The 14,181-nt window shown below is 41.0% G+C and overlaps 1 pseudogene; it reads left to right on the top strand.

Annotated features, from left to right (window-relative positions):
• Positions 1 to 256: 256 nt before the first annotated feature.
• Positions 257 to 410, top strand: LOC128420418 (uncharacterized; annotated as a pseudogene).
• The last annotated feature ends 13,771 nt before the right edge of the window (positions 411 to 14,181 follow it).

The raw sequence follows: 14,181 nt of genomic DNA, 5'->3' as shown, positions 1-14,181 counted from the left end.
TCATAAGAATTACATTCATTGGGTTGGATCACGACTTCTCTTCATACTTTTAGTGTAGACCAACTGAAATCAATGGGACTTAAGTTTGTTACAAGTCCAATTGATTTCAGTGAGTCTGCTTTAAGATCGACTAAGTAATCCATTATGTTACTGATTCACTTCTGCAATTCCATTCATTTTTGTTTGCCATTGATGGGAGACTGTTCAGGCTTCTGTGGCCTGTACCTTCAAAAGTGGTACCTATGAAAAGTGGTATATACTTACCTGGCAGGGGAGACACCATGATCCTGAAGGTGGTTTTCCCAGCGTGTGGCTTATCCATTGCACTTTGGGTGTGCTGACCCCTGCGATTTCCCCAAATACGGGAAACTCAACTGCATAATTTGTGGTAGTGGGGGACTGCGCTCACAAAAAGAAAGTAAAAAAAAAGTGGTATATTAAATACCTTATAACAGCAGCAGCAGCAGCAACAACAATAGGTCAGCAGTTTCAGTGCCTCTAAACATCTCCATGTGAGGCACTTTACTCCTTTCTTTTTCTGCTCTTTTATTCTAAAACAGTGACATGCACCTTTTATGGTTCGCCTTCCGGCCTTCCCTTTTCATCTCCATCTCCAGAATAAACCTCTTTATCTTTTCAGATGTTACAACATCATTTCCCAATGTAGTAACCAGCTCTGTGCATATATTCTAAGTGAGTCATACCAGCTGCTTAACCTTATCATCATTTTCTTGAATTTACACTATAATCTTAAATTACCTACTCAGAGAAGCCTAATTTCCTTCCCCCACATTGCTCTTCACCCTCCTTTCTTAAAAAATAAAAATCACTTCTCTATATTGCCGAGAGATAATATGCGGATTGAAGGTCTGCTTTTCTGCTCAGGACTTTTCCTTCTTAAGCCCATTCATCCGGCGCCTGCAGCTTTTGACACTATGCCATGACGTATCACTTCACATTTCTCAAAAATGCAGGTTTGCTTTGTTGAGTATAGAGGGTAGCAAGTGCTAACATTGCCATTTATCCTTCAGCTTTCTCTTGTCTGCCTGCTGTTGCACCGCACACCTAAAGTAGAGGTTACCTTTTGGTAACCACTGAGCTATGGTGCTTCCCATTCATGAATGTTAAAGCAGCGCTGTTGCTCAGGAATATTGTGAACCAGAGATGATATGCTGAAGGACAATAATCATTTTCTGGTCTATCTCTGCTAAAGGTCTATCTGTACTTTGCCCGCAGGCCAGATCAGCAAGTCTCAGGGATTGCCATTCATTCACCAAGTTGCCTTGTACTTACCTAACCTCATCCTCACCTAGTAAAATGGCTGACCAATGTGACCAAATTAACCTGAACAATTTACTGCTCTTTACCCCAGCTCATAGGTGCAGAGGAGATGAAAAATCTGCCAACATAGATAGGAAAGAAAAATAAAATACCTTATTTGGCCCCAAAGCAACCAGTTAATCTTGAGATACCAGAAACTGGAAAAAGTCAGTGTTGGGGCTGAGTTGATATGCATCCAAATGCCAATTCAATCTGTGCCCTGCCTCCCTAGTGTAACTTTATTCCCAGCCAAAACCCACTGGCTTGGGTGGAGGAGTGGCTAAGCTTTACAGCGCTGAAACAAGAGAGGTTTTGAGTGACCCCTTTATTTTAAATTGAGAATATTTCAGGATGAGAATGAGGAATTACATCAAACTTGGACATTGGCTCAATTTTCACAGGCATGGTGAGGCATTTGGGAAACACAACCGAGGGCATAACAATGTATGAGCATCTTGTGCAGAATCCAGGCAGTGAGATTAAGCAGCATCCAGTCCAGAAAGGATATTCATCGGGACCAAAACAACTGTGAGGTAAGAGCAGCCAGGCAGGAAGGAAGCAGGCAAAGAGGTGAATCACAGCCAAGAATTTGAGGGCAAAGGCTGCAGCAATCCTAAGCAATGGTTCACAGCTCACCCCGCTTCTGCTATTTCCTCTGCTCCCATTTGAGGATGGGCAAATTTCCTCATTATAGAATCATAGAATCATAGAGTTGGAAGAGAGCACAAGGGCCATCGAGTCCAACCCCCTGCCAAGCAGGAAACACCATCAGAGCACTCCTGACATATGGTTGTCAAGCCTCTGCTTAAAGACCTCCAAAGAAGGAGACTCCACCACACTCCTTGGCAGCAAATTCCACTGTCGAACAGCTCTTACTGTCAGGAAGTTCTTCCTAATGCTTAGGTGGAATCTTCTTTCTTGTAGTTTGGATCCATTGCTCCGTGTCCGCTTCTCTGGAGCAGCAGAAAACAACCTTTCTCTCTCCTCTATGTGACATCCTTTTATATATTTGAACATGGCTATCATATCACCCCTTAACCTCCTCTTCTCCAGGCTAAACATGCCCAGCTCCCTTAGCCGTTCCTCATAAGGCATCGTTTCCAGGCCTTTGACCATTTTGGTTGCCCTCCTCTGGACACGTTGCAGTTTGTCAGTGTCCTTCTTGAACTGTGGTGCCCAGAACTGGACACAGTACTCCAGGTGAGGTCTGACCAGAGCAGAATACAGTGGCACTATTACTTCCCTTGATCTAGATGCTATACTCCTATTGATGCAGCCCAGAATTGCATTGGCTTTTTTAGCTGCCGCGTCACACTGTTGGCTCATGTCAAGTTTGTGGTCAACCAAGACTCCTAGATCCTTTTCACATGTATTGCTCTCAAGCCAGGTGTCACCCATCTTATATTTGTGCCTCTCATTTTCCCCCCGTTGCACACTGTTATCATTCTGTGGCTTCATGCTGCCCTCTCTTCCTCGCCTTTTCCCTTCCAGTGTAACTGGGAGAATTTCCAAAAGTAATGTCAGAAATGGTACTTTTTTTAAAAAAAGAAAGAAAACAAAATCATAGTGAATATTTTTCCCTTCCAGACTGCCAGTATACTCCACACATGTGCACACTGAATAAATTGCTACACACACACACACACAGAGAGAGAGAGAGAGAGAGAGAGATACAATCACATGGAGACACCTTTGATTTTGGCATTATTATTATTATTATTATTATTATTATTATTATTATTATTATTTATTAAATTTGTATACCGCCCTATACCTGCCTGTCTCAGGGCAGTTCACAACATAAAATTCCCACCAGCCCGCCTTGGGAAAGAACAACGTAGGGCACTCTCAAGGCTTATCTTGCTGAGAGTTGCATCCTGGAAAGTATGTATTTTTTCCTCCCAGGGGTTGGCATTTCAGGCCTCCATGGACAGGTTTAGCCTTGATTTTTCAGACACAAAATCCTCCTCCTTGCAAATGATTACCATGCTTGGAAACACACGTGTGTTATTTTATTTTATTCCTATACTGCTGAATCAAGACAAAAATGTTCTCGAAGCATAGCACATAAAATCAAAGGTAAAAACATAAAAAGGCAAAGATAAGAAGAACATAAAATGCGGCAACATGGCAGGATAAGCGTGTGTAAATAAAGACAGTTTAAGCTGTCATCTAAAACTAGGTGCTGCATTCAACAATATTGGTGCTACTATGCTGCTATGCTAAACGCCACATTCCTTGTGGTCACCAGATGGATGTCATAAGGGGCTTTTTAGCAATGCTTCTCCAGCAGAGCTCAAAGAACAGGCAGGGATGTATGCAGAAAGGCAGCCCTAATACTGCGGGCCACATTCCCTCCCAAGCAACTTATGGGGCTGCACACCAGTGGTAGGTAGGCAAGGCCAGAAGCAAAAAGTGGGTGGAACTATTTTTAGCATAAGTTGGAGGTAGTTCTCTTTTATTTATTTTTACTAGTCTGGTCAAGTGGGGGGGGGGGAGCTAAATATACAAAAACTCAGTGGCAGGATTTGGGACAAGCAGTAATGAAACAGTGGCTGAAGGTACCCAGTAAACTCCATGGCTAGGGAGAGGGGAGACATTTGGTTCAGTTCACATGTTATTACCAACCTATCTTATTTTGGGCGGCACCTCTGATGGGGGACATGTTGTGCTCCTTCTGGAGTAGTTTGTTCACCTTTGGTATTCACCCAGCACTCACTTCTCACTTGTGATTCCTAGAAGCTGCCAGCATGTGATAGCAGCCACAACCTGGGAACGGCTTCAACTGGCTGCTAAACCAGGTGAGGGTAGCTGATGGCACTCAAACCTTTGGTGAGTTAGGGACTTCTAGTGGGACCAATAGTGGGTCCAGTGGTCAAGAAGGCAGTTTATTCATGTGTTGTAGAGGAAAGTGAGAGGCAAATGGGGCTTATCAACCTTGGAAGGTAGCTCTTCTAGGAGAAGGAAATCTCTGGTCCTAAGCCTCTGCTGCCTTGTGGGATATATTTGGGAGAAGAAAAGTATAAGAAGTAAACCCTAACCAAATCCGGAGTGGAGTCCCTAAGACAGTTGGACAGCACCTTGTGTGCCTCCTTCCAGCAACTCCTGCTTCCAAACATATTGCTCTGCTTTCCTTTGGACCACATCAGCAAGGCTGAGATGAGGGTCTTGTCATCTGGGCAGCCCTGGAATTCCGCAGGCTTGTGTCCTTAGGAGGTCACTTTGCTGCTGTTAAAGCAGAAGTTTGACTTCACCCCCCAGCGGCACATTCCATTGTCTCTCAAGACAGACAGATACCAACAAAGGTATAAGCTTATTTCTCACTTCTCCAAATAATACAGTTCTTGAAACACATCTATCCTTTGATATTCACATTTCTAATGCATTTCTCCAACCAAAGGATGCATACAAAAATGTGTGAATTAGGGGGAAATGTGCATTAGAACACATACATTAGTGAAAATAATATGCATAATTTGTTTATTAGGAGAAATACATACTAAAAGATTGATCAAGTTTGTTTCTTAATAGTGAATGCAGTTCTCCAATAAAAAGTGCATGTGGAAATGCAAAATTCATATATTTGTGAAAATAACATTACAAATGCATTACTCATGAAAACTGATTTTGGAGAAATGTGCAGAAAAATGTATTCATTTCCACATAGGTTTTTCTTTTTCTTTTTTTTAAAAAAGCACAAATTGATGCAGAAATAGGGTGGAATGAATTTAAGAATGGGAAGATGCAAGACTGAGAGAGACCGAAATCATCTCCCTAGTCTGATAGTCTAACAAATATACCAAGCAGACCTGGAAAAAATGCCAACCCTTTGCAAAGACAACTTGAATTGTCTTTGCAAAAGTTAGCCTATTGTAATATTCTGGGCAACATCTCATGGATATAATGCTCACTTAGCTGTTTGTTATGAATTGCATACCACCATCAATCATCTCCACTCAGCAAGATAGCTTTAGCCTTTCACAAATTTTATCCTTCCTTTTTATGATAGCTATTAAAGGCTTTAAAAAAAAAGTCTTTCATTTCCTTAAGAAACATACAAGGTTTGATGAGACATTTTTCTTCAGTTGAATCTTGCCTATGCAAGATTGCTACTTCCAAAAGAACATTGCACTTCTACGGAAGGCTTTAATGGTATCCCTGTTCATGTTCCCTTGTATTAAGTAAGCACATATGCGTGATGCTTCCTTTGAACAGGGCATCAGTGGCTAGTCAGCTATTTTTCAGATACGAGGCCAAAGGCCTGACTCCTAGAACCTTCACTTAATAGGCCACAGGCTATTGAGCCTTAGACCCGAGACCTTGGAGAGTTGAGCTCTAAATCTGTGGAAAGTTAGAGGAGAGAGTATTTCCCCATTTATGTTCCCTTTTCATGCCTCTGATTCTCTCTTGTATACAACTCCTTCCAAATTCAAGCTTAATCCCCCTCTTCAGTCATTACAAATTAGGGATAGGTCGGTGGAAGGTGAACGTCTGCAGCAGGGAGCCTTTTGTAACTTTCCCATGGCATCCAGTGAAGCTGAATGTTGGAAGTTTCAGGACAGATAAGAGTATGTACTTATTCACACAGTGCATGCATAACCTAATTCACTCCCACAGGAGAGCGTGATGACCACCAACTTGGAATTAAGCGAGGATAAAGTTATAAATAGCTACAAAGGCTTATGGCTATGTTCTACCACCACTTCTGGAGGCAGTATGCTTCTGAATACTTGTTGATGGATGCTTCAAGAAGGAAGAGTGCTGTTGTGCTCAGGTCCTGGTTGCAGTACTCCTACAGACATCTGGTTGGCCACTGTGAGCACAAGATGCTGGGCTAGATGGGTGACTGGACTTATCCAGCAGGCTCTCCTTACGTTTTTGTATTCTTAAACTATGCTGATGAGGAGACTGACCAGGAGTGAGACCTTGAGGTCATAGTGGATAACTAGACCTATCCAGCAGGCTCTTCTTTTGTTGTTTCTGCAGATGTTCCCTGGGCCCTTTAGAACTCTGAAGAATCGTGGTTCTCAGATCTACAGGGAATCCTCATGGACACAAAAAGCTCCATACTGTGACAACATACTCAAACTGGAAGGTGACTATAGGACAACATGAAGGGAGGTGGAGCTAGTGCTCATTTGCACTGCATTCTCACATGTGCTGCTGGAGGATTTCCCAGCAGAAGATTTAAGAGAATTCCTAAAATTAATTCAGGAATTGAAGCACAGTCAGTTTGCCAGCTCTGAGTTACTTCAGTTCCTCCACATATTGTTCCTCATCCCCTGCCTCACTGATGTGTGCATGTGCGATTGGCAATGGGGTTATCAAATTCAGGAGAGCTGCTTCAAAGACACATCAAGTTCACATCAGGACTTTGCTTTTCATCAGATAATGATTAAAGAACTGAAAACTATACAAAACCCAATAGGTTCAGTGCTTCATACAAAATTTGGGAAGTATTTTCCTCTTGCCTTTAAAGACAAAGGAGAATTCCAAATGCATTGGCTCCACTTTGGCAAGAAGGCCAACTGATTCTAATCCCAAAATCCAGACAGAAATTTGGATGAAACATCCCTAAATTGAAAGTATTGGCACAATTGGTGGTAAGAGTATTGCTTATCCCCAGAAAAGCAGATGTTGTCAAGAGGGAAGGAAGTAATCTTTGCAGAATGATAGCTTTAAGCTGTTTAGAATCAAGCGTCTCTTTTCAGTTTTCTCTCTTTCTGACCCTAATTGATTTAGAGAGTTAGGCATTTAGTAAGTACGGCTACATCATTGGTAGCAACCAATCTCTTTCTGCAAGCTGGCTTTTCACTAGGTTTACAGTCAGCTAAATTCAGGCTCTGAAAATTAAATGGCTGGAGGCTCAACCAGCCCTGGGTTGATTACATAACACAGGAGCAGCTCAAAAACATTGTTCATATAGATTGACCTCAGGTGACCTGGAAATGACAATCCATTAAAGCAAATGGTGCTATAAAACTGGACACACACACACACACACACACATTTCATCCCGCACTAAATGGAAGCAGAGCAGAAAGCAATGGAGCATTTCCCCATGTTAATTACAGCACAATCCAGAAGAGGGCAACATATATTCGTATGTCCTACCCTATTATACCTGGGAAAAGAGATAGATAACATAGGTATGATGTTTTCCATTATTGGATTCATTTCTCTGAATGCAGTGTTCAGTTCTCCAAAGACCCTTCTTCAGAATGAAATAAAGTTGCTTAAATGTATTTTATTAGAGAACTGAGCAGTGGATTCAAAAGGGCTGTACCACAAGGAGCACAGAGGCACAACAGAAAGTGCTCCATAAAATACAACTGTTGATTTACAGGACTTTCCCCCACAAGATGTGATGATAGTTGCTGGCTTGGATGGCTTTAATGGGGGATTTAGCAAACTTGTACAGTAGCCGATGAGTCTCAAACCCCCAGAGAGTTAAGGACTTCCCCTGCATGTGAAGACAGACTCCGTGAATTAAGTGGACGAGACAAATAGTTTTGCTACACAAATGGCTGATATTCAAGCAGCTGGAGTTTGTCCACTTCCTTCCTTGTTTTGCTGGTTGGCAGCAGTCATTTGGGCCTGAATCTGTAGAAGGAGGAATGGAGAGAAATCAGACAAATCAGGGAGCAGGAGAGTTCAGACAAATTATGGAGGGAGGGAGAGAGACTGGATAAATCATGGATTAGAAACATTTCCATAGGAAATAATGGAAATGGTCAACTCATTAGGGGAAAGCTTACCTACCAAATGATTTCTTGGGAACTCATTATGTTCGGGAAGTGGGACCTGTGTGTATTAGGGCAATGTGTGCAAGAATGTATGTATAATGCATTAGTGGAAACTGTTGTTGTTGTTGTTGTTGTTGTTGTTGTTGTTGTTGTTGTTGTTGTTGTTATAATACTGTATTATATTAGAATAGATTGTTGGAGGAAATGTCTATATAAGTCCAAACTGCATACAAAAATATATACTGAGAGGTAGTCACAATTAAATGCTGATGAATTTTCATGAGGTTAAAGAAAGTCACTAATTGTTGTGGAGAACAAAATTTAAGATTGGAGAAATATGAAACTGAAAGCAAAGATTTTCGAAGCCTACTCCACAGTAACACAGAGTGGGGCTTTTAGTGGCGCTCCCCCTATTCTCTGGATAGCATTCCTGTTGAGATATGCAGGCACACAGTATCTGTACTGTCCGGAAACAGTAAATGGGTCTTTACCATAAGTGTCCTTTTGTTTTAAGTGTGTCTGTTGTTGTTATTGTGTTTTTAACTGTTTTAAATTATTTTAAGTGTAAATTGTCTTGAGGCCATGGTTTAAAAGGAGATGAGTACATTAATTGCAATAATCACAAAATAATCCCTTGGGCCTATCCAAGAATTCAAAGTAAACTTAATCCTTGTGGTTTCTCTCATAGTGTCCTAGAATCTTGATTTAACAGGAATTTCCTGTTAGGGGTTCCTGCAGCTTTCCCCCTAGCAGAACAGTAATTCCCAGGATTCTCTGAAGAAGAAGAAAAACAATTAAAGCAGCTTAACCCTATGATGATCTCAACAGAAGGCCTTGCTTTTCGTATCTAGCATGTTCATCAATTTTCTTTGGTCAACAAATCTTCAAACAAGTTATTATAGTGATGGTGTGTTGGACGAGGATGGAGAGATCAGAGATACACTAGGTCAGAAAAGCTCTTGGTAATCTTAATTATCCTCCTGTGTATGTAATTAAGAACTGGAAGGGTTGATAATGGGACTGAAGTTTACTGCTTTAAAAAACTTGGTTATTGTAGATAATATGGCTCTTTAGCTTCTCAATGCTATAGCAAATTGCCTTCAGCAGATAAAGTCAATAAACTTCCCTTAATGGTGTAGCATACATTTAATAGTCCTTAAATAAAAAGATTAATATTTTTTGTTTCCTTGACTTGAGTCAGAGCAATATCTCTGACACATAAGAGATTTGCATCACAGACCCTTCATTTTTGTAGGGTACAGATAATTTGAGTTGCTATGCATGTTGGGTGTGTGTGTGGACACATAGGCCACTATGTAGAAGCTTGAATGATTTCTTCCTCAGGCTGCAGCAAAAGGACAGACATCACCGGACCACTCCATTGGCAAGGCAAATGGTTCGATTTCATTGGGTCATCACTTCTTCACATGTCACCTGGCAGCAGCTATTCTATCAGGCTGCAACATAGAGAAAGAGAGTTAACAAGCAGGGCTTCTCAATCATCTCTGCTGAAAAAAAAAACTCCTCTCAACTGTCACATAGCTGGCTGTAGCAGGGAGAGAGAGAAAAAAAGAGATGGCAAGCAGAGGTACCCAATTGGCTCTCTTAAAATAATAGCCCAATTAGGCAGTTGCCTCAGCTGTCACCTGGAAGCAACCATTCCATCACGCTGCAGCACAGGAAGACATGGGAAGCAGGGTCATTCCATTGGGTCTGCTGGGACAGCAGCAGTATCAAGCTGCACACTTGTGTACCCATTTACAGTGGTACCTCGGGTTACAGATGCTTCAGGTTACAGACTCCGCTAACCCAGAATAGTACCTCGGGTTAAGAACTTTGCTTCAGGATAAGAACAGAAATTGCGCTGCCATGGTATGGCGGCAGTGGGAGGCCCCATTAGCTAAAGTGGTGCTTCAGGTTAAGAACAGTTTCAGGTTAAGAACGAACCTCCAGAACGAATTAAGTTCTTAACCAGAGGTACCACTGTATCTTCATAGTGCTGTACATAATAGGCCTCCATTATGAGAGCATTTTATTATACACTGAGGGAGGTAACAAGTCCAAAGACAATGAATTGGAGCAAGAAATAAATGAGTGGAACTTTGCTCATGCAGTGGGACTTTCCTGACTCTTCCTCCTCCTCCTCCTCCCCACATGCCCTCCAATAGCCACTCCTGATGAATCTTTTGAAATGGTCTGTAACTGGAATTGCTTTTCCACTTATGCAAAACATATATGGATCAAATAAAAATAGCTTCAGGCAAAGAGGGGTGACAGTCCTGTGAACTCTGCCTTCTAATGAAAATAGTTATTGTGTGGACATTTTTTGTACAGTAAGAGCCACCAGTATATTCAAGAACATAATGCAGTGCAGTCTTCTGGAAGCTGTTGTCTCCATCACTCTGCAGTCTTCCTAGTGTCCTGTGCTTATTGATTTGAAAAAAGCTCAATGGGAGGCAGTAACCTCATGATGTCTTGTCCCCTTCAACAGTATTTCATTGCAATGCCTTTTTCTCATTCATTGAGGCGGGATGTTTTTTAATGTAGCTTAGGACTACATTCAACATGCAGGATGAGAAAGAGCAGTATACATAACAATGAATGAGAAATTAATATCTCTAATCCTCTACATTTCTTCTAATAGAAATGTTGGCTAAATGATGGTGCAGTCTAAAGTTAAAAATATGTCTAGTTGTGGCCTACTTAATTTCCAATATGGAGACCATTTACTGTGATGTGCATTAAAGCTTTCATAATATAAAAGTATGTCCATATGATCATGTGAAAAGCATCAGATGCTCTTCTGAGTTTCTATCAGTGTACATGCTGCACATTAATTTAATGGCCTGTCAGCTACCATTAAGCAAATATTTGCTTTTCTGGCTTATACTTCATCTAGTTAATGGGAGGGAATCAAATCAGTCCCATGTCAAATCTCAGAGGATTCTGCAGAAGAAGAAGAAAAAATCCTTGGCTCTCATGGAGCAATTCCACACATTCCAGAGAAAGGCTCAGTCAGCCCAGCTTGGCTCTACTCCTCGATTTGATGGTTGTCCTTGACTTGGCTTGAAATAGAAGACAAGCTTTCTATAATTAAATTACAGAGTGAAAAACTGCAAGGTGGGCAAGTGAAATCTCCTTGGAAGATGTTAGTTACCAGAATAGAAAATGCAAAGGATGCTTTCAACTCCCTCAACCCCCTTCCATGTTCTAAACTTAGCTCTGATTCCCAGTATTAATTTCCTCAAAAGAAAAAGCAGTGCGAGCTGATCAAGAGCTAGCCGGGTTTATGGAATATTATGGTGAATTGTTATTAATTGCATCTATTAGTTGCTTCCCCCCCTCCACTAAGCATGACCCAAAGTGACTTACAAAATGATACAATTATTGAAACCAAGTATAAAAAGCCCAGAACAAAATGAAAACACATCTTTAGTATGTCTAAAAAGGCAGGTCAAAGACAACCCACCTCCATGAAAAAACAAACAAGCAAGAGGCCACAACTATGCCTAATAACCTCCTTCCTGGGAGCAGCAATCTACAGGCGGATACCCAGCAGTGAAAAGATAGGTGTTATTGTTATTTGTATTCCTTATTAGCCCTTCAGCACAAGGTCCTGGGGTGGATTACAAGAAGATGGAAATATGTAACAAACCCTTTTGGGCCCACAAAAGCCTGGCACAGAGCCTATGCTAGTTGTAATAGGGATGATGGACACCACTGTCAATGTTGGTTTTATTTCTCATTTTTCCAACCTCCACATTTATCCACATTTCCATATCAGGTTGCATTTTTTAAAAGTCCTCATGAAAATCATTAACATTTCCATGTGAATCTCTCCTAAAATATGCAAATTTGCACATGCTAAACACTTTTGCAAAGCAGATTTCTTAATCTAATGCATTTGCATGTGTTACCTATACTATATATATCTATATATGCACAAACTACCCTAGTAAGTGGAGTTTTGGACACATTACTTTGTAGGAGAACTGCATTGCAAAATTCAGAGAAGTGCGAATTTGAAAAGATGGGCTTGGCTCACATATTGTTTCGAAAAATGCAAATTAGGTACGTTCTCCTTTAAACACAAACTGAATCAAACTCCTCCCCATCACTAGCCATAACTGGAGATTTTTAAGGATACTGTGATCCACTCACAGACACAGAACTACATTGGGATGTCAAGTATAAAAGATATGAAACTGAAATCTTCTGAACATTGTAGTTTTGAAACAACAACAAGGTGACAAACGATCTGAGTATGCAACAATTCCTTAATTTCTAGTCTGAAGACTGAAGTGGAAAGTGGTTTACATTTATTATCGTGTATGCAGGACTAAATGAGCTGCAACTAAGTATGTTAGACAACAGCTGAATACGGCAGTGGTACTTTGGATGTTATTAACCAGCTAAGTGCAGTTGAAAAAAGTGGTAATGAACTGACATTATCTATCTATCATCATCATTCCCTCTAATAGAAGACTTGGGTGGTCGACTGCCTGCCACTTTGGAAGTGAAGCAGAGCTACCCAAAAATAAGGGAGTGGTTGCTGAATACTCAGGGGAACCCTTAGTTACACAAAAGTCTAGAGGTTTGTAAGTTAAAGACATAAAATACCTCAAAAGCTGCCTCTGAGCTTCCAGGACTTATGAAATGCTGAGGGCATGCAGATAAGAAATCTAGAACAATTATTCTCCTTGTCTGCAGAGGGAATGCCAAAGTTTACACTGAATGCCAATGCCATTTCTGTTTGGAATGGTATACGCTAGTACCCATTCACAACTCTGCTAAAATCCTACTTTCTCCATTTTGTTCTATGGACCAGTTACATAACAAAGGAAGTCAATAATAATAATAATAATAATAATAATAATAATAATAATAATAATGTATTATTTATATCCCACCCAACTGGTTGGGCTTCCCTAGCCCCTCTGGGAGGCTTACAGCATATATAAAAAATTGTAAAACATCAGACATTAAAAATTTCCCTATACTGCCTTTAGATGTCTTCTAAAAGTCAGATGGTTGTTTATTTCCTTTACATCTGGTGGGAGGGTATTCCACAGGGCAGGTGCCATTACTGAGAATGAGTTAGACATTGGGCAGACTAAGGCTAGAAATAAAGTCTATGGTTGAGCACAAATGAGTTGTTGAATGTTGAGGGTGTCCATTAATGGGGAGAGATGGAATAATGAAGAAGTTTGGACCTTTAACTTCTTATAGTATATACTCAGTGTGTGCAGAAGACAGAGATGCATGCCAGAAGGTTCACACTCTCTTTCCCATGTCAAACACTTTTTGGCTATATTGTAGTAAAGCATCCAGATTCAGGTCTGACCTCCAAAAGTGGTCCTAAGTCTTTTAGAACTTCATAGGACTGTGGGGAAAGGTTTCAGGAGTGTGGTGAAAATGTGTCCTCTGTAGTCCCTAAGCTACAGCCTACAAGGCTTCTGTTTCAAACTGGTTGAAATCCTGAACAAGAGGCACTGGCAATACAGTGCAACATTTTGTTGTGCTATTCTCCTTATAATGTCTTGATTCTAAGCTAGCCCAACACACACACCTTTTCTCAGCCTCTGGAATAATGGCCTATCACTTGATGACTTTGACATCAAGTAACTGGTGGACTTTCAGATTTGTACAGTTCAGTTTTATTTCCACATTGTCCGTAGGTCATAACGCAAGGATAGGGAAATGTTGGCAAATCACAACTCTCATCATTCTTGAACATTGGCCATGATGGCTGGTGCTAGTGGGAGTCCGCATCACAGAAATGCAGAATTACAATACAGAAAACGATGGCTAAAAACACCCCCACCCAAATCTTACAGATTGTTACAATGGGCAAGAGTTTGGTGAGCTAAAAATCTGCCTGAAAAATCTGCCCACCCCGGCCGAATGGTAGGGCCAGCTCCGCAAGGGAGTGGGAAATAATCTTGTTTCCTGCTTCTGGTCACCTCACCCATTGAAAATCTGCTATTCCGATTTTGCAGCCTAGGTTTGCTCTCTTGGTCACAGGATGGAATGTTGGAAAGTGGCTTTATAGCAAGAGAGAGATTTAGGGGACTAAACATGTGGATACCGTCTATTGATTTTGATTCTTGACTTT

The sequence above is a fragment of the Podarcis raffonei genome, chromosome 8 (assembly GCF_027172205.1).
Source record: "Podarcis raffonei isolate rPodRaf1 chromosome 8, rPodRaf1.pri, whole genome shotgun sequence".
NCBI classification, from domain to species: Eukaryota; Metazoa; Chordata; class Lepidosauria; order Squamata; family Lacertidae; genus Podarcis; species Podarcis raffonei.
Note: the sequence above shows the minus strand (reverse complement) of the source record. Positions and strands in the feature narration are given on the sequence as shown.